Genomic DNA, 24,088 nt, shown 5'->3' with positions numbered 1-24,088 from the left:
TATATGGAGATTAACCCATAGTTTCACAGATAAATTGTGGACCAGTGATATTCAGGATCTTCAAAACAAGTCCTGAATGCTCAAACTTAACACTTCTTTTTTTAGAGTGTCGTTGCTGTCAATCCAGCCAGTGATGTGGAGCCATCAGATACAGAAGCTGATGAAAAACAACATGTAAATTTCCTAAATTAATATGGTGCATCAAAATACTTATTTAGCACTTTCAACTGTTTCTTTGTGATTCCTAAAATTACTTTACAGGCTGGGGCTGGGGGAAGACACTGCGCCCGCCTGGAGAAGCCTGTACAAGCCCCCCTCAATAAGAGAGCTGGCAATCTGCAGTGGAGGGTGTTACACACCATTATTGCTGTCAATTCTTTTATTACTGTTCTTAACCCTGCTGTGTCCGACGCCTGCCCATTCTGTGCTCAGAGAGAGACCGTGTTTCACTGTTTCAGCACTTGCTCTCGGTTGTCACCCATTTTTAGTCTTTTAACTCGTCTTTTTACTGATCTTAACCTGATTTTTAACACAAAGGTTTTTATTTTAGGGGCGCGATACACCAGAAAGACCAAACATGTGGACCAGCTGGTAAACTTCTTGCTGGGCCAGGCTAAAATGGCCGTCTATAAGACTAGGAAGAACAGAGTGTGTGGGGAGGGCAGTGAGGATGCAGTGAGAGTGTTTGCCATGCTGGTCAAGTGCAGAGTCAGACTAGAGTTTAACTATTACAGGCTGATGAATGATTTGGAGAGTTTTGAACAGGTCTGGTGTATTAATGATGCTCTTTGTGAATTGTATGACGGGGAGTTGGTTTTTATTATGTAATTCATTTATAGGGTTTAGTATTTGATGGTTGTTTTGTTGTGTGTATTGGGTTGCTTTCTTTAAAAGTGTACAGATCAGTGGCGGAGTTAATGCTTGTTGGGGGGAGACAAACAAAGGGGAACACTATTTTTTATTTATTTATTTATTTTCTTTTGTATGAATTATTGCGTGTTGCAAACAGGCAATGAAGTCTGATAAAAGTCAAAAAGTCTCTCTCTCTCTCACACACACACACACAGCCAGCAAGACACACAGAGCCAGCCAGCTCAGCGATGACATCACAAACATCTCTCTCAGGTGACTCCTATGACATCACAGAGCACGTACATTCCGTTGCTTGCCGTCTGTCAACCACTCAGTCACTGCCAGCCAGACTGGCTGGCTGACTGGATGGTGGGGCTGCTTGCTGCTGCTGCGTACCTTAGCAAGCTTATTTGCTTGACCGGCCTTCCTCCTCCGCCCACATGCCCACCTATGTCCGATCTGCTGTTCACCTGGATCACAGCTCCGCCCCAACAAGGCAGAGCCTCCCAAGAATGGTACAAACTCACCCACGATCCCCTCCACGGAAAGCTATAGCAAAAGGCAAAAGCATTATACGTAATGAAGAGGAACCCGAGTCCAAGACGCATCCGACCAGCCATACATATTTGTGTGTATTAAAGATCACATTTTATTACATTTAGATTTTCTGTACTTTATTACATCTTTTTGTGATTTTTAAATGTATTGTTTCTTTTCCTTATATATGTATGTATGTATGTATGTATGTGTGTGTGTGTCTGTGTGAGTGTATGTGTTTGTGTGTCTCTGTGTGAAAGTGAGTGTGTGTGTGTCTGTCTCTGTGTTTGTGTGTCTGTCTCTGTGTGAAAGTGAGTGTGTGTGCGTGTGTCTGTCTGTGAAAGTGTGTGTGTGTGTGTGGGTGTGACAGTGTGTATGAGTGTCTGTCTGTCATGTAACACGCACATCTGTGAGGGCACCATTTTTGCAGAAAGAGATGTACACATTTTGGAGCAACATATGCTGCCATCCAGACATCGTCTTTTCCAGGGACATCCCTGCATTTTTCAGCAGGATAACGCCAAACCACATTCTGCCCAGATTACAAGCGCATGGTTGCGTAGGCAGAGAGTGCGGGTGCTAGCATGGCCTGCCTGCAGTCCTGACCTGTCTCCGAATTGAGAATGTGTGGCGCACTATGAAGTGCAAATTAAGACAACGAAGGCCCTGTGCAGTTGCGCAGCTGAGGAAATGCATAATGGATGAATGGGGGGAAATCCCACTTGCTAAACTTAACCAAGTGGTGTCTTCAGTGCCCAAGTGCTTAATAAGTGTTATTAAAAGAAAAGGTGATGTTACATAGTGGTAAACAGTCGACTGTCCCAACTTTCTTGGTTTCTTTTCACTGCTAATGAGATGCTGTAGAGTGAGTTAGTTATATTGCTTTCAGGAGCTCTAATCGTATTGATGAGTTCATGCAGCATTTGTAATTGAATTTCAAAAAGAAATCCTTGCTGTCTGGCCTGTGTGTATGAGATGTACTATGTCAATCTTTGGCTAACAACTGAAACATTGGTAGAACAGAAATGGCAACATAAAAAAGAAAAGTACATTTTAAAAGAGCACATTAAATAGGATGAATATACAGTTTTTTACAATCACTTTGTCACTAATTTCAGAACCTTGATGTCATTTTTCAAAACTCTAGACACAAAACTCAAAACGGTCATCACTTGTAACACAGGCTGTCCAATGTTCAAAACATTGCATTGTGCATTCATATCTTTAAAGAAACCTTGCACTTGCAGACTTGTTGGTTCAAATAATTCATTTATCATGAAATACCATAGTAACATTTATTTAGATCACCCACACAGAAGATACCGATAGTTTCACTGTGTAGTTGTTCGTACAATCATTAAATATTGTAGTACAAAATATGTGATACATGTTTCATTATGGTACTACACATAAATACATCACTGTAAAAGGACTAGTAGAGAGAATACTACAGACACAGTGGAATCATTGAACAAAATCTGAAATGTATTGATGCAATACAATCAAATCACACCATAGGTTTCTTTGAAGCCATGCAACAATAATTAGCTACAAAAAAGAACAAAACTACAGTAAAATGTCAACTGCAGTGTTCCTCACCTGGCTTAGTGTAAAACAAAGGATTGATTACTGTACTTCTGAATTTCCATCAGCCCTGTGTTCAGGTTCAGGTTCTCACAACCATTTTTCACAAGAGGCATCTTGAAACTGAACATACCTGAACATACTCAGTCATCAGCTGCTTCACTCTGTCTGCATTTCTTTCAAAAGGCACACTATACTCTGTGCTACACATTGGTATGCAGTATACAGTCATTTGACAGTTGAGAGTAGCCTAATGTTTAGTGCATGCTGAAGACTTGCCGCTTCTCAGTACGGAAATTTCTGATGATTGAGGCCACAGTTGATCCTGAGTTGATTCTGAGGTTTGATTGAATCATTGTAGCTGCCTCAGTCATGGTCATGCCATGATTTACAACATGCTCTACAACTATTTCTCGGATTTCACTGGACACTATTTGCTGTTGCTGCCGCTGTCTGGTCCGTGGCCTTGTCCTCTACCACGTTCCCCCAACACCTCTCAAATGAGGCCCATGGCTGCCTCTCTGGTGAGGCCTAAGCCCTCCTCTATGACGAGGCCCACGACCACCTCTCAGAAGGGGTGCATGTCCCCTTCCATTCCTTTGACCACCACGTCTTCCTCCTCCCACTGCTTGACCTCTATTGTGACCTGGATGACTTGCCGGCTCCATGTTATCACTGTGTTGCTGGGGTGGATAGCACTCATTTCACTCGATACTCGTACCACAATGTGAAATCAATCATCAATAACCAGTTGGCAGTATTGGAAAAGCAATTACAAGGGCCTGCATACATACAGTAATGTCAAATCTGATGTGGAAGAACAATCATCTTCAACCAGGTTGGAGCGTTAGTTGCAATGCCTTTAATACATGCAGCGTGGAGAGGAACAGTGACTCAAGTAGATCCCAAAGTCGCTCTGCCTTCATTTTAACAGTCAGAGCTTTTATACACAAAAATCAAAGAGCTGGTTATAATCAGAAAGTCATTACTATGTTATCTTAAAAGTTAGCTAAGCAGAATTTATATCATTATAGGACAGAGTTCATAGATCAACACATGGATTAGGGAGCAGGCACTTCAATCATACTGTTTGACATTGTCTCCAAGATTCTCATCGTAAATAACAAACAGAAATCAAACTACCTTCTGGCCTGACCTTCTAGCTTGACCTTATCTTTCTTAAGTATACAAGAGAGAAAAACAGGTATTAGAGAAAAAAATTCTAACTTTCCTTCCACACTGCAAACATGGTGTGGAAAAGTGCTACATGATGATGAATGATGATGAAATATTACATCCATAGATAATGTAGTCCAACTGGTTCATGCTCCTCGTTTATTGATGTCAATGGATCTCATTATCCTGAAACTTTCATGATCGAAACATGGAATATTGTTTGTCAGTTTCCATAAAATTATGCATTAAGAATAATGCAACAGTCACTTATCATTTTGAGCAGCTGTATCAATTGATAGTTAGATCTTTGTAATGAAATGAATAGACAGTGATCTCAGATGTAATGTGTGAATTGCATTTTGAAATGGTAATACTTTGATGTTAAGTTGTGTCATTTTAGTTCAATGAACAAATGATCTGAGGTTGATGTGTATTGTATCCAAGCAATTGTAAAAAAGTGTTAGAGTTTTGAAAAATGTGCATTTTGATCATCGGGTGTGAGTTTAGTGTCTAGAGTTTTGAAAAATGACATCAAGGTTCTGAAATGAGTGCCAAAGTGATTGTAAAAAAGTGTAATATCAGGGGACAGTGGCTATTAGTGATCTGGCCTTCCGTGGCCTCTGTATTAATGTAACAGGTCACATTGTATGTGTACACTTATACTTGATAGTATAATATAGTACAAGTAAAAAACATACATAGGTATCATAGAAGTATTTTGCAGAAATGATTATGGATAGTTATCAAAATGGAGAGGAAATGCTAAATCCAGTCTCCCCAGGCTGAGCTTCTATTGCTGCACCTGCTGGCCCCACTATATGGATAGAGCCACACCAAGTACAAGAGTCTCCCCATTGCTATTTATATCTCCCTATCCAGTCTTCTATAAGTGTCAGGGTGGGGTGCCTATTCCCCTGCATGCTTTGAAACCTATAGCACCTGGGACGCACACTTGGGATCCGGTTCCTCTGCCCCTCACATACACATGAGGAATCCCAGGTGCTCAATACGTCATACTGTCTCTTTCATCTCATGTGTAAACTATGGACAAATACATGACTAAACGTGTTTAGTTGCTTTTCCCAGAATGCTTTGCGATATGCAAATAACGGGGACTATGATTGGCTCCCTGACATTACCCACACTGCGACTGATGCTACCCATTTCACTACCCAACAAAGACCCATAATATGCGTGTGTCTGTCTGTCTGTCTGTCAAAGTATGTGTGTGTGTTTCTGTGTGTGTCTGTGTCTGTCTGTCTGTGTGTGAAAGTGTGTGTGTGTCTGTCTGTCTGTCTGTCATGTAACTTGCACATCTGTGAGGGCACCACTAATGCAGAAAGAGATGTACACATATTGTTTATTTTCCATATATATGTATGTATGTATGTATGCATGTCCAATTGCTTTGACAATACAAATGAATTGAATTGAGAGGGAGAGAGAGAGAGTAAGAGAGAGAGAGAGAGACAGACAGACAGACAGACAGAGACACACACACACACACACACACACACACAGAGAGCCAGCCAGCCAGCTCAGCGATGACATGACGAGCCTCTCTCAGCTTACTGCTATGACATCACAGAGCACGTACATTCCGTTTAACAAATCGTTAAACAAAAAAGGTTATAAACACATTGACTACAATACCGGTTAGTAAGACGAAGGTGAGTCTCTCGTTAGTATTATTAGTCAGACATTAAATAACTACGCAGGTTAGTATTTATGTCAGGTAACTTCTCGTTATATATATATCAGTCTCATTTACGTTTAGGTGCCGAGAAAGATCCTATTTGTTACCACAATTTCCCTTAACTGATTATTATTCAATGATTAAGGATAGGCAGGGCCACCAATAATCTAATGTCTATTAACTTGTGTCAATTTCAGACTAAACAGTTAAACAGGAATGAGAAGATATTTCTCGGCGTTGACAGATTTTATTTCTAAAATTATCAACAAAACAGTTTAATGCAACTCACATTTATATTTAAGAAAACTAAATGATATTACACATTCTAGAGTTATGAATCACAGATTAACATTTCTAATTGATTTCTCAAATGTCATGAATCACAAACTCCAAACTGTTAAACTTATGTGAACTTCGTCGCAGAGAGGCCTGTCTGGCTTCGGGCTCAGATAACAGCACACGGCACAAGGTCCGTGTGGTTTGGAACAAAGGCAGTCCGGTTCGGCTTTGTCCAAGAACTTCCACTCAGTCGATGCACCTGGAAGTTGGGGTTTCGCGAATGTAGAGTCTTTTCCAAACAGATTTTCCACTGGTTTGAAGGCTCCAAGGTTGTGCACAAAATCTTCTTTGTAAGCATGGTTCCACCGTAGTTACTTGAAGACGAAGTCTTTGAGGAAAGCAGGGCCCTGTTTGTTCCAAGGGTCAAGTTTCTTAAGACTCAAATAGCTATTTAAGTGACTGACACTTTCGTATTCAGTCGACTTAGTCAATTGTCCAGCTGTAAAACTCCACTGATCAGGTGGGTCTGTGAAGTTATTTATTTAATAAAGTCCTTTAAAAGAATTCTTCGTACGGCTCAATCTCCTTCTCCCAGTTTAACTCTTCTGTTGCCGGCAAAGACTTGGTTGGTTTCTGATTCCGGTTCTGGCAACAGAGCTACAGGTTGAGCTGTGGCAGCGAGTTTCTGGTTCAGGTGAGAGAGAGAGAGAGAGAAAGACTGTCCGCTGTTCCTTATAGTCTGTCAGATCAGTAGGTGATTGGTCCCTGAGTTCTTGAGATTGGATTTCAGTTTCAGCCCCCAGTGTCCTATTGGAGGGAGGCTTTATTTATGACTGATGTCAATCCATGCCATCTTTTGGAAATGCCGGTTGGCCTGGGTTCGTAGCTCTATGTCGGGATTTCGGCTCTCATCCACTTCAAAGAGTTTTTATCACCTACAGGCCCCTTTCTCCAGACATCTCATAGCAGAATTCCAAACTATTTGGCCTCTTCTCGGTGCCATCCTCCCCAAAACTGTCACTTTGATGCAAACCAGTTCCAAGCTGATGAGCTAAGGAAATCTGATAACTTTGGGGGGGGAGAGGTCTTCTTTAGATCAGTGCTTCAGCTCAGAGCCCAAATGCTCTTATCCAAATACACCCAACATAACGCTACATATGTATGTATGTATGTATATATGTGTAGAAGGAAAATTAGAAATTATTTTCTTACACCTGTTTTTCTCTCTTGTATACTTAAGAAAGATACGGTCAAGCTAGAAGGTCAGCCCAGAAGATAGTTTGATTTCTGTTTGTTATTTACGATGAGAACCTTGGAGACAATGTCAAACGGTATGACCTACGTGCCTGTTCCCTAAAACCATGTGTTGACCTATGAACTCTGTTCTATAATGATATATGTTCTGCTTAGTTAGCCTTTAAGATAACATAGTAATGACTTTCTAGCATGTATGGATGGATGTATGTATGTATATATATATATATATATATATATATGTATGTATGTATGTCCAATTGCTTTGACAATACAAATGAATTGAATTGAGAGGAAGAGAGAGAGAGAGAGAGAGAGAGAGAGAAAGAGAGAGAGAGAGACAGACAGACAGACAGACAGCTCAGCGATGACATCACGAGCCTCTCTCAGCTGACTGCTATGACATCACAGAGCACGTACATTCCGTTGCTTGTCGTCTGTCAACCACTCAGTCACTGCTAGCCAGACTGTCCCTAAGACAAAGTGTACAATACTTCAATTATATCTCCTCCAGACAGAAAGAGAGTGTTAAGAGCTACGATAAAGTTACCCAGGAGACGTAAAAAGCTTGCAGCACCAGGTATTTCCAGGAGGTCCCACATTCAAGTAATGACCAGGCCCTGCCCCGTTTAGCTTCCGAGATCTGACGAGATGGGGCGCGTTCAGGACGGTGTGGTTGCATGGCAAGAGGCCTGGCTGTATGATGTCTCTTAAAGGCTGGAGGGTATTGATGGAACTTCCAGCAAAAAAAAAAAAAAAAGAAAAACGGAGGGAAAAATATCAGTGCAGCAAATGGTGTTGAAAGTAGCCGGGTACGTGTACAATTCTTCAATTAAATCTCCTCCAGACAGAAAGAGAGTATTAAAAGCTACGACGAAGTTCCCCAGGTGACGTAAACAGCTTGCAGCACCTGGTACTTCCAGGAGTTCTCCCATCCAAGTACTGACCAGGTCCTGCCCCGTTTAGTTTCCGAGATCTGACGAGATTGGGGGCGTTTAGGACGGTGTGGCCGCAAGCCGAGAGGCCTGGCTGCATGATGTCTCTTAAAGGCTGGCGGGTATTGACGGAAATTCTAGCAAAAAAAAAAAAAAAAAAAAAAAAAGAAAAACGGAGGCAAAAATATCAGTGCAGCAAAGGGTGTTGAAAGTAGCCGGGTACGTGTACAATTCTTCAATTATATCTCCTCCAGACTGAAAGAGAGTATTAAGAGCTACGATGAAGTTACCCAGGAGACGTAAAAAGCTTGCAGCACCTGGTATTTCCAGGAGGTCAACAATCCAAGTACTGACCAGGCCCTGCCCCGTTTAGCATCCGAGATCTGACGAGATTGGGGGCGTTTAGGACGGTGTGGCCGCAAGCCGAGAGGCCTGGCTGCATGATGTCTCTTAAAGGTTGGCGGGTATTGACGGAACTTCCAGCAAAAAAAAAAAAAAAAAAAAAAAAAAAAAGAAAAATGGATGGAAAAATATCAGTGCAGCAAAGGGTGTTGACAGTAGCTGGGTACGTGTACAATACTTCAATTATATCTCCTCCAGACAGATAGAGAGTATTAAGAGCTACGATAAAGTTACCCAGGAGACGTAAAAGCTTGCAGCACTAGGTATTTCCAGGAGGTCTCACATTCAAGTACTGACCAGGTCCTGCCCCGTTTAGCTTCCGGGATCTGATGAGATCGGTCGCGCTCAGGACGGTGTGGTCGCAAGCAAGAGGCCTGGCTGCATGATGTCTCTTAAAGGCTGGAGGGTATTGACGGAACTTCCAGCAAAATAAAAAAGAAAAAAGAAAAATGGAGGGAAAAATATCAGTGCAACAAAGGATGTTGAAAGTAGCCGGGTACGTGTACAATTCTTCAATTATATCTCCTCCAGACTGAATGAGAGTATTAAGAGCTACAATGAAGTTACCCAGGAGACGTAAAAAGCTTGCAGCACCTGGTATTTCCAGGAGGTCACCCATCCAAGTACTGACCAGGCCTTGCCCCGTTTAGCTTCCAAGATCTGTTGAGATCGGGCGCGTTCAAGACGGTGTGGCCGCAAACCAAGAGGCCTGGCTGCATGATGTATCTTAAAGGCTGGCGGGTATTGACGGAACTTCCAGCAAAAAAAAAAAAAAAAAAAAATAGAAAAATGGAGGGAAAAATATCAGTGTAGGAAAGGGTGTTGAAAGTAGCCGGGTACGTGTACAATTCTTCAATTATATCTCCTGCAGACTGAAAGAGAGTATTAAGAGCTACGATGAAGTTACCCAGGAGACGTAAAGAGCTTGCAGCACCTGGTATTTCTAGGAGGTCTCCCATCCAAGTACTGACCAGGCCCTGCCCCGTTTATCTTCCGAGATCTGACGAGATCGGGCGCGTTAAGGACGGTGTGGCCGCAAGCCAAGAAACCTGGCTGCATAATGTCTCTTAAAGGCTGGCGGGTATTGACGGAACTTCCAGCAGAAAAATAAAATTAAAATTAAAATAAAAAAATGGATGGAAAAATATCAGTGCAGGAAAGGGTGTTGAAAGTAGCCGGGTACGTGTACAATTCTTCAATTATATCTCCTCCAGACAGAAAGAGAGTATTAAGAGCTACGATGAAGTTACCCAGGAGACGTAAAAAGCTTGCAGCACCTGGTATTTCTAGGAGGTCTCCCATCCAAGTACTGACCAGGCCCTGCCCCGTTTAGCTTCCGAGATCTGACGAAATCGGGCGCATTCAGGACGGTGTGGCCACAAGCCGAAAGGCCTGGCTGCATGATGTCTCTTAAAGGTTGGCGGGTATTGACGGAACTTCCAGCAAAAAAAAAAAAGAAAAAAAGAAAAAAGAAAAATGGATGGAAAAATATCAGTGCAGCAAAGGGTGTTGACAGTAGCTGGATACGTGTACAATACTTCAATTATATCTCCTCCAGACAGAGAGAGAGTATTAAGAGCTACGATAAAGTTACCCAGGAGACGTAAAAGCTTGCAGCACTAGGTATTTCCAGGAGGTCTCACAGTCATGTACTGACCAGGTCCTGCCCCGTTTAGCTTCTGAGATCTGACGAGATCGGGCGCGTTCAGGATGGTGTGGCCGCAAGCCGAGATGCCTGGCTGCATGATGTCTCTTAAAGGCTGGCGGGTATTGACGGAACTGCCAGCAAAAAAAAAAAAGAAAAATAGAGGGAAATATACCAGTGCAGCAAAGGGTGTTGAAAGTAGCCGGGTACGTGTACAATTCTTCAATTATATCTCCTGGAGACAGAAAGAGAGTATTAAGAGCTACGATGAAGTTACCCAGCAGACGTAAAAAGCTTGCAGCACCTGGTATTTCTAGGAGGTCTCCCATCCAAGTACTGACCAGGCCCTGCCCCGTTTAGCTTCCGAGATCTGATGAGATCGGGCGCATTCAGGGCGGTGTGGCCACAAGCCGAAAGGGCTGGCTGCATGATGTCTCTTAAAGGTTGGCGGGTATTGACGGAACTTCCAGCAAAAAAAAAAAAAAAAAAAATAGAAAAATGGAGGGAAAAATATCAGTGCAGGAAAGGGTGTTGAAAGTAGCCGGGTACGTGTACAATTCTTCAATTATATCTCCTGCAGACTGAAAGAGAGTATTAAGAGCTACGATAAAGTTACCCAGGAGACGTAAAAGCTTGCAGCACCTGGTATTTCCAGGAGGTCTCACATTCAAGTACTGACCAGGTCCTGCCCCGTTTAGCTTCCGAGATCTGACAAGATCGGGCGCGTTCAGGACGGTGTGGCCACAAGCCGAAAGGCCTGGCTGCATGATGTCTCTTAAAGGCTGGCGGGTATTGACGGAATTTCCAGCAAAAAAAAAAAAAAAAAAAAAGAAAAATGGATGGAAAAATATCAGTGCAGCAAAGGGTGTTGACAGTAGCTGGGTACGTGTACAATTCTTCAATTAAATCTCCTCCAGACAGAAAGAGAGAATTAAGAGCTACGATAAAGTTACCCAGGAGACGTAAAAGCTTGCAGCACCAGGTATTTCCAGGAGGTCTCCCATCCAAGTACTGACCAGGCCCTGCCCCGATAGCTTCCGAGATCTGACGAGATCGGGCGCGTTCAGGACGGTGTGGCCACAAGCCGAAAGGCCTGGCTGCATGATGTCTCTTAAAGGTTGGCGGGTATTGACGGAACTTCCAGCAAAAAAAAAAAAAAAAAAAAATAGAAAAATGGAGGGAAAAATATCAGTGCAGGAAAGGGTGTTGAAAGTAGCCGGGTACGTGTACAATTCTTCAATTATATCTCCTGGAGACAGAAAGAGAGTATTAAGAGCTACGATGAAGTTACCCAGGTCGACGTAAAAAGCTTTCAGCACCTGGTATTTCCAGGAGGTCACCCATCCAATTACTGACGAGGCCCTGCCCAGTTTTTCTTCCGAGATCTGACGAGATCTTGCGTCTTCAGGACGGTGTGGCCTCAAGCCAAGAGGCCTGGCTGCATGATGTCTCTTAAAGGCTGGAGGGTATTGATGGAACTTCCAGGAAAAAACAAAAGAAAAAAGAAAAATGGAGGGAAAAATATCAGTGCAGCAAAGCGTGTTGAAGGTAGCCGGGTACGTGTACAATTCTTCAATTATATCTCCTGCAGACAGATAGAGAGTATTAAGAGCTACGATAAAGTTACCCAGGAGACGTAAAAGCTTGCAGCACCAGGTATTTCCAGGAGGTCTCACATTCAAGTACTGACCAGGTCCTGCCCCGTTTAGCTTCCGAGATCTGACGAGATCGGGCGCGTTCAGGACGGTGTGGCCGCAAGCCAAGATGTCTGGCTGCATGATGTCTCTTAAAGGCTGGCGGGTATTGACGGAATTTCCAGCAAAAAAAAAAAAAAAAAAAATAGAAAAATGGAGGGAAAAATATCAGTGCAGGAAAGGGTGTTGAAAGTAGCCGGGTACGTGTACAATTCTTCAATTATATCTCCTGGAGACAGAAAGAGAGTATTAAGAGCTACGATGAAGTTACCCAGGAGACGTAAAAGGCTTGCAGCACCTGGTATTTCTAGGAGGTCTCCCATCCAAGTACTGACCAGGCCCTGCTCCGTTTAGCTTCCGAGATCTGACGAGATCGGGTGCATTCAGGACAGTGTGGCCGCAATCCAAGAGGCCTGGCTGCATGATGTCTCTTAAAGGTTGGCGGGTATTGACGGAACTTCCAGCAAAAAAAAAAAAAAAAAAGAAAAATGGATGGAAAAATATCAGTGCAGCAAAGGGTGTTTACAGTAGCTGGGTACGTGTACAATACTTCAATTATATCTCCTCCAGACAGATAGAGAGTATTAAGAGCTACGATAAAGTTACCCAGGAGACGTAAGAGCTTGCAGCACCAGGTATTTCCAGGAGGTCTCACATTCATGTACTGACCAGGTCCTGCCCCGTTTAGCTTCCAAGATCTGTCGAGATCGGGCGAGTTCAGGATGGTGTGGCCGCAAGCCGAGATGCCTGGCTGCATGATGTCTCTTAAAGGTTGGCGGGTATTGACGGAACTTCCAGCAAAAAAAAAATATAAAAAAAGAAAAAAGAAAAATGGATGGAAAAATATCAGTGCAGCAAAGGGTGTTGACAGTAGCTGGATACGTGTACAATACTTCAATTATATCTCCTCCAGACAGAGAGAGAGTATTAAGAGCTACAATAAAGTTACCCAGGAGACGTAAAAGCTTGCAGCACTAGGTATTTCCAGGAGGTCTCACATTCATGTACTGACCAGGTCCTGCCTCGTTTAGCTTCCGAGATCTCACGAGATCAAGCGCGTTCAGGATGGTGTGGCCGCAAGCCGAGATGCCTGGCTGCATGATGTCTCTTCAAGGCTGGCGGGTATTGACGGAACTTCCAGCAAAAAAAAAAAGAAAAAAGAAAAATGGAGGGAAAAATATCAGTGCAGCAAAGGGTTTTGAAAGTAGCCGGGTACGTGTACAATTCTTCAATAATATCTCCTACAGACTGAAAGAGAGTATTAAGAGCTATGATGAAGTTACCCAGGAGACGTAAAAAGCTTGCAGCACCTGGTATTTCCAGGAGGTCACCCATCCAAGTACTGACCAGGCCCTGCCCCGTTAGCTTCAGAGATCTGATCAGATCGGGCGCGTTCAGGACGGTGAGGCCGCAAGCCAAGAGGCCTGGCTGCATGATGTCTCTTAAAGGCTGGCGGGTATTGACGGAACTTCCAGCAAAAAAAAAAAAAAAAAATATGGAAAATGGACGGAAAAATATCAGTGCAGCAAAGGCTGTTGAAAGTAGCCGGGTACGTGTACAATACTTCAATTATATCTCCTCCAGACAGATAGAGAGTATTAGGAGCTACGCTGAAGTTACCCAGGAGATGTAAAAAGCTTTCAGCACCTGGTATTTCCAGGAGGTCACCCATCCAATTACTGACCAGGCCCTGCCCAGTTTTTCTTCCGAGATCTGACGAGATCTTGCGTCTTCAGGACGGTGTGGTCTCAAGCCAAGAGGCCTGGCTGCATGATGTCTCTTAAAGGCTGGAGGGTATTGATGGAACTTCCAGCAAAAAACAAAAGAAAAAAGAAAAATGGAGGGAAACATATCAGTGCAGCAAAGCGTGTTGAAGGTAGCCGGGTACGTGTACAATTCTTCAATTATATCTCCTGGAGACAGAAAGAGAGTATTAAGAGCTACGATGAAGTTACCCAGGAGACGTAAAAGGCTTGCAGCACCTGGTATTTCTAGGAGGTCTCCCATCCAAGTACTGACCAGACCCTGCCCCGTTTAGCTTCCGAGATCTGATGAGATCGGGTGCATTCAGGACAGTGTGGCCGCAATCCAAGAGGCCTGGCTGCATGATGTCTCTTAAAGATTGGCGGGTATTGACGGAACTTCCAGCAAAAAAAAAAAAAAAAAAGAAAAATGGATGGAAAAATATCAGTGCAGCAAAGGGTGTTTACAGTAGCTGGGTACGTGTACAATACTTCAATTATATCTCCTCCAGACAGATAGAGAGTATTAAGAGCTACGATAAAGTTACCCAGGAGACGTAAAAGCTTGCAGCACCAGGTATTTCCAGGAGGTCTCACATTCATGTACTGACCAGGTCCTGCCCCGTTTAGCTTCCAAGATCTGTCGAGATCGGGCGAGTTCAGGATGGTGTGGCCGCAAGCCGAGATGCCTGGCTGCATGATGTCTCTTTAAGGCTGGCGGGTATTGACGGAACTTCCAGCAAGAAAAAAAAATAAAAAAAGAAAAAAGAAAAATGGATGGAAAAATATCAGTGCAGCAAAGGGTATTGACAGTAGCTGGATACGTGAACAATACTTCAATTATATCTCCTCCAGACAGAGAGAGAGTATTAAGAGCTACGATAAAGTTACCCAGGAGACGTAAAAGCTTGCAGCACCAGGTATTTCCAGGAGGTCTCCCATCAAAGTACTGACCAGGCCCTGCCCCGTTTAGCTTCCGAGATCTGACGAGATCGGGCGCGTTCAGGATGGTGTGGCCGCAAGCAGAGATGCCTGGCTGCATGATGTCTCTTAAAGGCTGGCGGGTATTGACGGAACTGCCAGCGAAAAAAAAAAAGAAAAATAGAGGGAAAAATACCAGTGCAGCAAAGGGTGTTGAAAGTAGCCAGGTACGTGTACAATTCTTCAATTATATCTTCTCCAGACTGAAAGAAAGTATTAAGAGCTACGATGAAGTTTCCCAGGAGACGTAAAAAGCTGGCAGCACCTGGTATTTCCAGGAGGTCTCACATTTAAGTACTGACCAGGTCCTGCCCCGTATAGCTTCCGAGATCTGACAAGATCGGGCAAGATCGGGCAAGATCGGGCGCGTTCAGGACGGTGTGGCCGCAAGCCAAGAGGCCGGGCTGCATGATGTCTCTTAAAGGCTGGCGGGTATTGACGGAACTTCCAGCAAAAAATAAAAAATTAATAATTAGAAAAATGGAGGGAAAAATATCAGTGCAGGACAGGGTGTTGAAAGTAGCCGGGTACATGTACAATTCTTCAATTATATCTCCTCCAGACTGAATGAGAGTATTAAGAGCTACGCTGAAGTTACCCAGGAGATGTAAATAGCTTGCAGCACCAGGTATTTCCAGGAGGTCTCACATTCAAGTACTGACCAGGTCCTGCCCCGTTTAGCTTCCGAGATCTTACGAGATTGGGCGCGTTCAGGACGGTGTGGCCGCAAGCCGAGATGCCTGGCTGCGTGATGTCTCTTAAAGGCTGGCGGGTATTGACGGAACTGCCAGCAAAAAAAAAAAAAAAAATAGAGGGAAATATACCAGTGCAGCAAAGGGTGTTGAAAGTAGCCGGGTACGTGTACAATTCTTCAATTATATCTCCTGGAGACAGAAAGAGAGTATTAAGAGCTACGATGAAGTTACCCAGGAGACGTAAAAAGATTGCAGTACCTGGTATTTCTAGGAGGTCTCCCATCCATGTACTGACCAGGCCCTGCCCCGTTTAGCTTCCGAGATCTGACGAGATCGGGCGCATTCAGGACGGTGTGGCCACAAGCCGAAAGGCCTGGCTGCATGATGTCTCTTAAAGGTTGGCGGGTATTGACGGAACTTCCAGCAAAAAAAAAATATATAAAAAGAAAAAAGAAAAATGGATGGAAAAATATCAGTGCAGCAAAGGGTGTTGACAGTAGCTGGATACGTGTACAATACTTCAATTATATCTCCTCCAGACAGAGAGAGAGTATTAAGAGCTACGATAAAGTTACCCAGGAGACGTAAAAGCTTGCAGCACTAGGTATTTCCAGGAGGTCTCACATTCATGTACTGACCAGGTCCTGCCCCGTTTAGCTTCCGAGATCTGACGAGATCGGGCGCGTTCAGGATGGTGTGGCCGCAAGCCAAGATGCCTGGCTGCATGATGTCTCTTAAAGGCTGGCGGGTATTGACGGAACTGCCAGCAAAAAAAAAAAAAGAAAAATAGAGGGAAATATACCAGTGCAGCAAAGGGTGTTGAAAGTAGCCGGGTACGTGTACAATTCTTCAATTATATCTCCTGGAGACAGAAAGAGAGTATTAAGAGCTACGATGAAGTTACCCAGGAGACGTAAAAAGCTTGCAGCACCTGGTATTTCTAGGAGGTCTCCCATCCAAGTACTGACCAGGCCCTGCCCCGTTTAGCTTCCAAGATCTGACGAGATCGGGCGCATTCAGGACGGTGTGGCCACAGGACGGTGTGGCCACAAGCCGAAAGGCCTGGCTGCATGATGTCTCTTAAAGGCTGGCGGGTATTGACGGAACTGCCAGCAAAAAAAAAAAAGAAAAATGGAGGGAAAAATATCAGTGCAGGACAGGGTGTTGAAAGTAGCCGGGTACATGTACAATTCTTCAATTATATCTCCTCCAGACTGAATGAGAGTATTAAGAGCTACGCTGAAGTTACCCAGGAGATGTAAAAAGCTTTCAGCACCTGGTATTTCCAGGAGGTCAGCCATCCAATTACTGACCAGGCCCTGCCCAGTTTTTCTTCTGAGATCTTACGTCTTCAGGACGGTGTGGCCTCAAGCCAAGAGGCCTGGCTGCATGATGTCTCTTAAAGGCTGGAGGGTATTGATGGAACTTCCAGCAAAAAAAAAAAAAAAAAAAAAAAAAAAAGAAAAATGGATGGAAAAATATCAGTGCAGCAAAGGGTGTTGACAGTAGCTGGATACGTGTACAATACTTCAATTATATCTCCTCCAGACAGAGAGAGAGTATTAAGAGCTACGATAAAGTTACCCAGGAGACGTAAAAGCTTGCAGCACTAGGTATTTCCAGGAGGTCTCCCATCCATGTACTGACCAGGCCCTGCCCCGTTTAGCTTCCGAGATCTGACGAGATCGGGCGCATTCAGGACGGTGTGGCCACAAGCCGAAAGGCCTGGCTGCATGATGTCTCTTAAAGGTTGGCGGGTATTGACGGAACTTCCAGCAAAAAAAAAATATATAAAAAGAAAAAAGAAAAATGGATGGAAAAATATCAGTGCAGCAAAGGGTGTTGACAGTAGCTGGATACGTGTACAATACTTCAATTATATCTCCTCCAGACAGAGAGAGAGTATTAAGAGCTACGATAAAGTTACCCAGGAGACGTAAAAGCTTGCAGCACTAGGTATTTCCAGGAGGTCTCACATTCATGTACTGACCAGGTCCTGCCCCGTTTAGCTTCCGAGATCTGACGAGATCGGGCGCGTTCAGGATGGTGTGGACGCAAGCCAAGATGCCTGGCTGCATGATGTCTCTTAAAGGCTGGCGGGTATTGACGGAACTGCCAGCAAAAAAAAAAAAGAAAAATAGAGGGAAATATACCAGTGCAGCAAAGGGTGTTGAAAGTAGCCGGGTACGTGTGCAATTCTTCAATTATATCTCCTGGAGACAGAAAGAGAGTATTAAGAGCTACGATGAAGTTACCCAGGAGACGTAAAAAGCTTGCAGCACCTGGTATTTCTAGGAGGTCTCCCATCCAAGTACTGACCAGGCCCTGCCCCGTTTAGCTTCCGAGATCTGACGAGATCGGGCGCATTCAGGACGGTGTGGCCACAAGCCGAAAGGCCTGGCTGCATGATGTCTCTTAAAGGTTGGCGGGTATTGACGGAACTTCCAGCAAAAAAAAAAAAAAAAAAGAAAAATGGATGGAAAAATATCAGTGCAGCAAATGGTGTTGACAGTAGCTGGGTACGTGTACAATACTTCAATTATATCTCCTCCAGACAGAAAGAGAGAATTAAGAGCTACGATGAAGTTACCCAGGAGACGTAAAAAGTTTGCAGCACCTCGTATTTCCAGAAGGTCACCCATAAAAGTACTGACCAGGCCCTGCCCCGTTTAAATTCCGAGATCTGACGAGATCGGGCGCGTTCAGGACGGTGTGGCCGCAAGCCAAGAGGCCTGGCTGCATGATGTCTCTTAATGGCTGGCGGGTATTGACAGAACTTCCAGAAAAAAAAAAAAAAAAAGAAAAATGGAGGGAAAAATATCAGTGCAGCAATGGGTGTTGAAAGTAGCCGGGTACGTGTACAATACTTCAATTATATCTCCTCCAGACAGATAGAGAGTATTAAGAGCTACGTTAAAGTTACCCAGGAGACGTAAAAGCTTGCAGCACCAGGTATTTCCAGGAGGTCTCACATTCAAGTACTGACCAGGTCCTGCCCCGTTTAGCTTCCGAGATCTGACGAGATCGGGCGCGTTCAGGACGGTGTGGCCGCAAGCCGAGATGTCTGGCTGCATGATGTCTCTTAAAAGCTGGCGGGTATTGACGGAACTGCCAGCAAAAAAAAAAAGAAAAATAGAGGGAAATATACCAGTGCAGCAAAGGGTGTTGAAAGTAGCCGGGTACGTGTACAATTCTTCAATTATATCTCCTGGAGACAGAAAGAGAGTATTAAGAGCTACGATGAAGTTACCCAGGAGACGTAAAAAGCTTGCAGCACCTGGTATTTCTAGGAGGTCTCCCATCCAAGTACTGACCAGGCCCTGCCCCGTTTAGCTTCCGAGATCTGACGAGATCGGGCGCATTCAGGACGGTGTGGCCGCAAGCCGAGAGGCCTGGCTGCATGATGTCTCTTAAAGGTTGGCGGGTATTGACGGAACTTCCAGCAAAAAAAAAAAAAAAAAAGAAAAATGGATGGAAAAATATCAGTGCAGCAAATGTTGTTGACAGTAGCTGGGTGCGTGTACAATACTTCAATTATATCTCCTCCAGACAGATAGAGAGTATTAAGAGCTACGATAAAGTTACCCAGGAGACGTAAAAGCTTGCAGCACCAGGTATTTCCAGGAGGTCTCACATTCATGTACTGACCAGGTCCTGCCCCGTTTAGCTTCCGAGATCTGACGAGATCGGGCGCGTTCAGGATGGTGTGGCCGCAAGCCGAGATGCCTGGCTGCATGATGTCTCTTAAAGGCTGGCGGGTATTGACGGAATTTCCAGCAAAAAAAAAAAAAAAAAAATAGAAAAATGGAGGGAAAAATATCAGTACAGGAAAGGGTGTTGAAAGTAGCCGGGTACGTGTACAATTCTTCAATTATATCTCTTGGAGACAGAAAGAGAGTATTAAGAGCTACGATGAAGTTACCCAGGAGACGTAAAAAGCTTGCAGCACCTGGTATTTCTAGGAGGTCTCCCATCCAAGTACTGACCAGGCGCTGCCCCGTTTAGCTTCCGAGATCTGACGAGATCGGGCGCATTCAGGACGGTGTGGCCACAAGCCGAAAGGCCTGGCTGCATGATGTCTCTTAAAGGTTGGCGGGTATTGACGGAACTTCCAGCAAAAAAAAAAAAAAAAAAAATAGAAAAATGGAGGGAAAAATATCAGTGCAGGAAAGGGTGTTGAAAGTAGCCAGGTACGTGTACAATTCTTCAATTATATCTCCTGCAGACTGAAAGAGAGTATTAAGAGCTACGATAAAGTTACCCAGGAGACGTAAAAGCTTGCAGCACCTGGTATTTCCAGGAGGTCTCACATTCAAGTACTGACCAGGTCCTGCCCTGTTTAGCTTCCGAGATCTGACAATATCATGCGCGTTCAGGACGGTGTGGCCGAAAGCCGAGAGGCCTGGCTGCATGATGTCTCTTTAAGGCTGGCGGGTATTGACGGAACTTCCAGCAAAAAAAAAAAGAAAAAAGAAAAATGGAGGGAAAAATATCAGTGCAGCAAAGGGTTTTGAAAGTAGCCGGGTACGTGTACAATTCTTCAATAATATCTCCTACAGACTGAAAGAGAGTATTAAGAGCTATGATGAAGTTACCCAGGAGACGTAAAAAGCTTGCAGCACCTGGTATTTCCAGGAGGTCACCCATCCAAGTACTGACCAGGCCCTGCCCCGTTAGCTTCCGAGATCTGATGAGATCGGGCGCGTTCAGGACGGTGTGGCCGCAAGCCAAGAGGCTTGGCTGCATGATGTCTCTTAATGGCTGGCGGGTATTGACGGAACTTCCAGCAAAAAAAAAAAAAAAAAAAAAAGAAAAAGAAAAATGGAGGGAAAAATATCAGTGCAGTAATGGGTTTTGAAAGTAGCCGGGTACGTGTACAATTCTTCAATTATATCTCCTCCAGACAGAAAGAGAGTATTAAGAGCTACGATGAAGTTACCCAGGAGACGTAAAAAGCTTGCAGCACCTGGTATTTCTAGGAGGTCAGCCATCCAAGTACTGACCAGGCCCTGCCCTGTTTAGCTTCCGAGATATGATGAGATCAGGCGCGTTCAGGACGGTGTGGCCGCAAGCCAAGAGGCCTGGCTGCATGATGTCTCTTAAAGGCTGGCAAGTATTGACGGAACTTCCAGCAAAAAAAAAAAAAAAAAAAAAATAGAAAAATGGAGGGAAAAATATCAGTGCAGCAAAGGGTGTTGAAAGTAGCCGGGTACGTGTACAATTCTTCAATTATATCTCCTCCAGACAGAAAGAGAAAATTAAGAGCTACGATAAAGTTACCCAGGAGACGTAAAAGCTTGCAGCACCAGGTATTTCCAGGAGGTCTCCCATCCAAGTACTGACCAGGTCCTGCCCCGTTTAGCTTCCGAGACCTTACAAGATCGGGCGCGTTCAGGACGGTGTGGCCGCAAGCCGAGAGGCCTGGCTGCATAATGTCTCTTAAAGGTTGGCGGGTATTGACGGAACTTCCAGCAAAAAAAAAAAAAAAAAAAAAAAAAAGAAAAATGGATGGAAAAATATCAGTGCAGCAAAGGATGTTGACAGTAGCTGGGTACGTGTACAATACTTCAATTATATCTCCTCCAGACAGATAGAGAGTATTAAGAGCTACGATAAAGTTACCCAGGAGACGTAAAAGCTTGCAGCACCAGGTATTTCCAGGAGGTCTCACATTCATGTACTGACCAGGTCCTGCCCCGTTCAGCTTCCGAGATCTGACGAGATCGGGCGCGTTCAGGATGGTGTGGCTGCAAGCCGAGATGCCTTGCTGCATGATGTCTCTTAAAGGCTGGCGGGTATTGACGGAACTTCCAGCAAAAAAAAAAAAAAAAAAAAAGAAAAATGGAGGGAAAAATATCAGTGCAGCAAAGGCTGTTGAAAGTAGCCGGGTACATGTACAATTCTTCAATTATATCTCCTCCAGACAGAAAGAGAGAATTAAGAGCTACGATGAAGTTACCCAGGAGACGTAAAAAGTTTGCAGCACCTCGTATTTCCAGAAGGTAACCCATAAGAGTACTGACCAGGCCCTGCCCCGTTTAAATTCCGAGATCTGACGAGATCGGGCGCGTTCAGGACGGTGTGGCCGCAAGCCAAGAGACCTGGCTGCATGATGTCTCTTAAAGGCTGGCAAGTATTGACGGAACTTCCAGCAAAAAAAAAAAAAAAAAAAAATAGAAAAATGGATGGAAAAATATCAGTGCAGCAAAGGGTGTTGAAAGTAGCCGGGTACGTGTACAATTCTTCAATTATATCTCCTCCAGACAGAAAGAGAGAATTAAGAGCTACGATAAAGTTACCCAGGAGACGTAAAAGCTTGCAGCACCAGGTATTTCCAGGAGGTCTCCCATCCAAGTACTGACCAGGTCCTGCCCCGTTCAGCTTCCGAGATCTGACGAGATTGGGCGCGTTCAGGATGGTGTGGCCGCAAGCCAAGATGCCTGGCTGCATGATGTCTCTTAAAGGCTGGCGGGTATTGACGGAACTGCCAGCAAAAAAAAAAACGAAAAATAGAGGGAAATATACCAGTGCAGCAAAGGGTGTTGAAAGTAGCCTAGTACGTGTACAATTCTTCAATTATATCTCCTGGAGACAGATAGAGAGTATTAAGAGCTACGATGAAGTTACCCAGGAGACGTAAAAGGCTTGCAGCACCTGGTATTTCTAGGAGGTCTCCCATCCAAGTACTGACCAGGCCCTGCCCCGTTTAGCTTCCGAGATCTGACGAGATCGGGCGCATTCAGGACGGTGTGGCCGCAAGCCGAGAGGCCTGGCTGCATGATGTCTCTTAAAGGTTGGCGGGTATTGACGGAACTTCCAGCAAAAAAAAAAAAAAAAAAGAAAAATGGATGGAAAAATATCAGTGCAGCAAAGGGTGTTGACAGTAGCTGGGTACGTGTACAATACTTCAATTATATCTCCTCCAGACAGATAGAGAGTATTAAGATCTACGATAAAGTTACCCAGGAGACGTAAAAGCTTGCAGCACCAGGTATTTCCAGGAGGTCTCACATTCATGTACCGACCAGGTCCTGCCCCGTTTAGCTTCCAAGATCTGACGAGATCGGGCGAGTTCAGGATGTCGTGGCCGCAAGCCGAGACGCCTGGCTGCATGATGTCTCTTAAAGGCTGGCGGGTATTGACGGAATTTCCAGCAAAAAAAAAAAATAGAAAAATGGAGGGAAAAATATCAGTGCAGGAAAGGGTGTTGAAAGTAGCCGGGTACGTGTACAATTCTTCAATTATATCTCCTGGAGACAGAAAGAGAGTATTAAGAGCTACGATGAAGTTACCCAGGAGACGTAAAAAGCTTGCAGCACCTGGTATTTCTAGGAGGTCAGCCATCCAAGTACTGACCAGGCCCTGCCCCGTTTAGCTTCCGAGATCTGACGAGATCTTGCGTCTTCAGGACGGTGTGGCCTCAAGCCAAGAGGCCTGGCTGCATGATGTCTCTTAAAGGCTGGAGGGTATTGATGGAACTTCCAGCAAAAAACAAAAGAAAAAAGAAAAATGGAGGGAAAAATATCAGTGCAGCAAAGCGTGTTGAAGGTAGCCGGGTACGTGTACAATTCTTCAATTATATCTCCTCCAGACAGATAGAGAGTATTAAGAGCTACGATAAAGTTACCCAGGAGACGTAAAAGCTTGCAGCACCAGGTATTTCCAGGAGGTCTCACATTCAAGTACTGACCAGGTCCTGCCCCGTTTAGCTTCCGAGATCTGACGAGATCGGGCGCGTTCAGGACGGTGTGGCCGCAAGCCGAGATGTCTGGCTGCATGATGTCTCTTAAAGGCTGGCGGGTATTGACGGAACTTCCAGCAAAAAATAAAAAATAAATAAATAGAAAAATGGAGGGACAAATATCAGTGCAGGACAGGGTTTTGAAAGTAGCCGGGTACGTGTACAATTCTTCAATTATATATTCTCCAGACAGAAAGAGAGTATTAAGAGCTACGATGAAGTTTCCCAGGAGACGTAAAAAGTTGGCAGCACCTGGTATTTCCAGAAGATCTCCCATCCAAGTACTGACCAGGTCCTGCCCCGTTTAGTTTCCGAGATCTTCCGAGATCGGGCTCGTTCAGGACTGTGTGTCCGCAAGCCGAGAGGCCTGGTTGCATGATGTCTCTTAAAGGCTGGCGGATATTGACGGAACTTCCAGAAAAAATAATAAAGAAAAAGAAAAATGGAGGGAAAAATATCAGTGCAGCAATGGGTGTTGAAAGTAGCCGGGTATGTGTACAATACTTCAATTATATCTCCTCCAGACTGAATGAGAGTATTAAGAGCTACGCTGAAGTTACCCAGGAGATGTAAAAAGCTTGCAGCACCTGGTATTTCCAGGAGGTCACCCATCCAATTACTGACCAGGCCCTGCCCAGTTTTTCTTCCGAGATCTGACGAGATCTTGCGTCTTCAGGACGGTGTGGCCTCAAGCCAAGAGGCCTGGCTGCATGATGTCTCTTAAAGGCTGGCGGGTATCAACGGAACTGCCAGCAAAAAAAAAAAAGAAAAATAGAGGGAAAAATACCAGTGCAGCAAAGGGTTTTGAAAGTAGCCGGGTACGTGTACAATTCTTCAATTATATATTCTCCAGACAGAAAGAGAGTATTAAGAGC

At 44.3% G+C, this 24,088-nt stretch overlaps 10 non-coding genes and 34 pseudogenes across 10 annotated transcripts; all 44 read right to left on the bottom strand.

The window, feature by feature from the left end:
• Positions 1-1,336: 1,336 nt before the first annotated feature.
• Positions 1,337-1,451, bottom strand: LOC136728239 (U5 spliceosomal RNA). The gene has a single exon (XR_010808603.1). It is a non-coding gene; the product is annotated as a U5 spliceosomal RNA (small nuclear RNA).
• A 6,492-nt stretch (positions 1,452-7,943) lies between these two features.
• Positions 7,944-8,062, bottom strand: LOC136728195 (uncharacterized; annotated as a pseudogene).
• A 214-nt stretch (positions 8,063-8,276) lies between these two features.
• On the bottom strand, positions 8,277-8,395 carry LOC136728023 (uncharacterized; annotated as a pseudogene).
• A 223-nt stretch (positions 8,396-8,618) lies between these two features.
• Positions 8,619-8,737, bottom strand: LOC136727948 (uncharacterized; annotated as a pseudogene).
• Positions 8,738-8,963: 226 nt separating this feature from the next.
• LOC136728136 (uncharacterized) lies at positions 8,964-9,082 on the bottom strand (annotated as a pseudogene).
• A 215-nt stretch (positions 9,083-9,297) lies between these two features.
• On the bottom strand, positions 9,298-9,416 carry LOC136728586 (uncharacterized; annotated as a pseudogene).
• Positions 9,417-9,637: 221 nt separating this feature from the next.
• Positions 9,638-9,756, bottom strand: LOC136728325 (5S ribosomal RNA). Its single transcript, XR_010808680.1, has one exon. It is a non-coding gene; the product is annotated as a 5S ribosomal RNA (ribosomal RNA).
• A 224-nt stretch (positions 9,757-9,980) lies between these two features.
• LOC136728318 (5S ribosomal RNA) lies at positions 9,981-10,099 on the bottom strand. Its single transcript, XR_010808674.1, has one exon. It is a non-coding gene; the product is annotated as a 5S ribosomal RNA (ribosomal RNA).
• Positions 10,100-10,323: 224 nt separating this feature from the next.
• Positions 10,324-10,442, bottom strand: LOC136728025 (uncharacterized; annotated as a pseudogene).
• A 210-nt stretch (positions 10,443-10,652) lies between these two features.
• On the bottom strand, positions 10,653-10,771 carry LOC136727911 (5S ribosomal RNA). Its single transcript, XR_010808551.1, has one exon. It is a non-coding gene; the product is annotated as a 5S ribosomal RNA (ribosomal RNA).
• Positions 10,772-10,990: 219 nt separating this feature from the next.
• On the bottom strand, positions 10,991-11,109 carry LOC136728684 (uncharacterized; annotated as a pseudogene).
• Positions 11,110-11,327: 218 nt separating this feature from the next.
• LOC136728541 (uncharacterized) lies at positions 11,328-11,445 on the bottom strand (annotated as a pseudogene).
• A 556-nt stretch (positions 11,446-12,001) lies between these two features.
• Positions 12,002-12,120, bottom strand: LOC136728479 (uncharacterized; annotated as a pseudogene).
• A 220-nt stretch (positions 12,121-12,340) lies between these two features.
• On the bottom strand, positions 12,341-12,459 carry LOC136728442 (uncharacterized; annotated as a pseudogene).
• A 215-nt stretch (positions 12,460-12,674) lies between these two features.
• LOC136728000 (uncharacterized) lies at positions 12,675-12,793 on the bottom strand (annotated as a pseudogene).
• Positions 12,794-13,017: 224 nt separating this feature from the next.
• On the bottom strand, positions 13,018-13,136 carry LOC136728167 (uncharacterized; annotated as a pseudogene).
• A 216-nt stretch (positions 13,137-13,352) lies between these two features.
• On the bottom strand, positions 13,353-13,470 carry LOC136727735 (uncharacterized; annotated as a pseudogene).
• A 219-nt stretch (positions 13,471-13,689) lies between these two features.
• LOC136728203 (uncharacterized) lies at positions 13,690-13,808 on the bottom strand (annotated as a pseudogene).
• Positions 13,809-14,024: 216 nt separating this feature from the next.
• On the bottom strand, positions 14,025-14,143 carry LOC136728357 (5S ribosomal RNA). Its single transcript, XR_010808709.1, has one exon. It is a non-coding gene; the product is annotated as a 5S ribosomal RNA (ribosomal RNA).
• A 215-nt stretch (positions 14,144-14,358) lies between these two features.
• Positions 14,359-14,477, bottom strand: LOC136727999 (uncharacterized; annotated as a pseudogene).
• Positions 14,478-14,701: 224 nt separating this feature from the next.
• LOC136728222 (5S ribosomal RNA) lies at positions 14,702-14,820 on the bottom strand. Its single transcript, XR_010808588.1, has one exon. It is a non-coding gene; the product is annotated as a 5S ribosomal RNA (ribosomal RNA).
• Positions 14,821-15,390: 570 nt separating this feature from the next.
• On the bottom strand, positions 15,391-15,509 carry LOC136727751 (uncharacterized; annotated as a pseudogene).
• A 209-nt stretch (positions 15,510-15,718) lies between these two features.
• On the bottom strand, positions 15,719-15,837 carry LOC136728585 (uncharacterized; annotated as a pseudogene).
• Positions 15,838-16,061: 224 nt separating this feature from the next.
• Positions 16,062-16,180, bottom strand: LOC136727778 (uncharacterized; annotated as a pseudogene).
• A 211-nt stretch (positions 16,181-16,391) lies between these two features.
• Positions 16,392-16,510, bottom strand: LOC136728606 (uncharacterized; annotated as a pseudogene).
• Positions 16,511-17,070: 560 nt separating this feature from the next.
• On the bottom strand, positions 17,071-17,189 carry LOC136728454 (uncharacterized; annotated as a pseudogene).
• Positions 17,190-17,413: 224 nt separating this feature from the next.
• Positions 17,414-17,532, bottom strand: LOC136727965 (uncharacterized; annotated as a pseudogene).
• Positions 17,533-17,742: 210 nt separating this feature from the next.
• On the bottom strand, positions 17,743-17,861 carry LOC136728126 (5S ribosomal RNA). Its single transcript, XR_010808570.1, has one exon. It is a non-coding gene; the product is annotated as a 5S ribosomal RNA (ribosomal RNA).
• Positions 17,862-18,077: 216 nt separating this feature from the next.
• On the bottom strand, positions 18,078-18,196 carry LOC136728732 (uncharacterized; annotated as a pseudogene).
• A 213-nt stretch (positions 18,197-18,409) lies between these two features.
• Positions 18,410-18,528, bottom strand: LOC136728478 (uncharacterized; annotated as a pseudogene).
• A 209-nt stretch (positions 18,529-18,737) lies between these two features.
• On the bottom strand, positions 18,738-18,856 carry LOC136728555 (5S ribosomal RNA). Its single transcript, XR_010808760.1, has one exon. It is a non-coding gene; the product is annotated as a 5S ribosomal RNA (ribosomal RNA).
• A 215-nt stretch (positions 18,857-19,071) lies between these two features.
• Positions 19,072-19,190, bottom strand: LOC136728622 (uncharacterized; annotated as a pseudogene).
• A 219-nt stretch (positions 19,191-19,409) lies between these two features.
• Positions 19,410-19,528, bottom strand: LOC136728471 (uncharacterized; annotated as a pseudogene).
• Positions 19,529-20,082: 554 nt separating this feature from the next.
• LOC136728265 (5S ribosomal RNA) lies at positions 20,083-20,200 on the bottom strand. Its single transcript, XR_010808627.1, has one exon. It is a non-coding gene; the product is annotated as a 5S ribosomal RNA (ribosomal RNA).
• A 226-nt stretch (positions 20,201-20,426) lies between these two features.
• On the bottom strand, positions 20,427-20,545 carry LOC136728594 (uncharacterized; annotated as a pseudogene).
• A 221-nt stretch (positions 20,546-20,766) lies between these two features.
• LOC136728528 (uncharacterized) lies at positions 20,767-20,885 on the bottom strand (annotated as a pseudogene).
• A 223-nt stretch (positions 20,886-21,108) lies between these two features.
• Positions 21,109-21,227, bottom strand: LOC136727829 (uncharacterized; annotated as a pseudogene).
• A 219-nt stretch (positions 21,228-21,446) lies between these two features.
• On the bottom strand, positions 21,447-21,565 carry LOC136727851 (uncharacterized; annotated as a pseudogene).
• A 220-nt stretch (positions 21,566-21,785) lies between these two features.
• LOC136728557 (uncharacterized) lies at positions 21,786-21,904 on the bottom strand (annotated as a pseudogene).
• A 210-nt stretch (positions 21,905-22,114) lies between these two features.
• On the bottom strand, positions 22,115-22,233 carry LOC136728336 (5S ribosomal RNA). The gene has a single exon (XR_010808690.1). It is a non-coding gene; the product is annotated as a 5S ribosomal RNA (ribosomal RNA).
• A 215-nt stretch (positions 22,234-22,448) lies between these two features.
• On the bottom strand, positions 22,449-22,567 carry LOC136728186 (uncharacterized; annotated as a pseudogene).
• Positions 22,568-22,779: 212 nt separating this feature from the next.
• LOC136727931 (uncharacterized) lies at positions 22,780-22,898 on the bottom strand (annotated as a pseudogene).
• Positions 22,899-23,113: 215 nt separating this feature from the next.
• On the bottom strand, positions 23,114-23,232 carry LOC136728476 (uncharacterized; annotated as a pseudogene).
• Positions 23,233-23,788: 556 nt separating this feature from the next.
• On the bottom strand, positions 23,789-23,907 carry LOC136727938 (uncharacterized; annotated as a pseudogene).
• Positions 23,908-24,088: the final 181 nt, after the last annotated feature.

This window comes from Amia ocellicauda, unplaced genomic scaffold (assembly GCF_036373705.1).
Source record: "Amia ocellicauda isolate fAmiCal2 unplaced genomic scaffold, fAmiCal2.hap1 HAP1_SCAFFOLD_29, whole genome shotgun sequence".
NCBI lineage: Eukaryota > Metazoa > Chordata > Actinopteri > Amiiformes > Amiidae > Amia > Amia ocellicauda.
The sequence above is the reverse complement of the archived record's forward strand: the minus strand, read 5'-3'. Positions and strand labels throughout refer to the sequence as shown.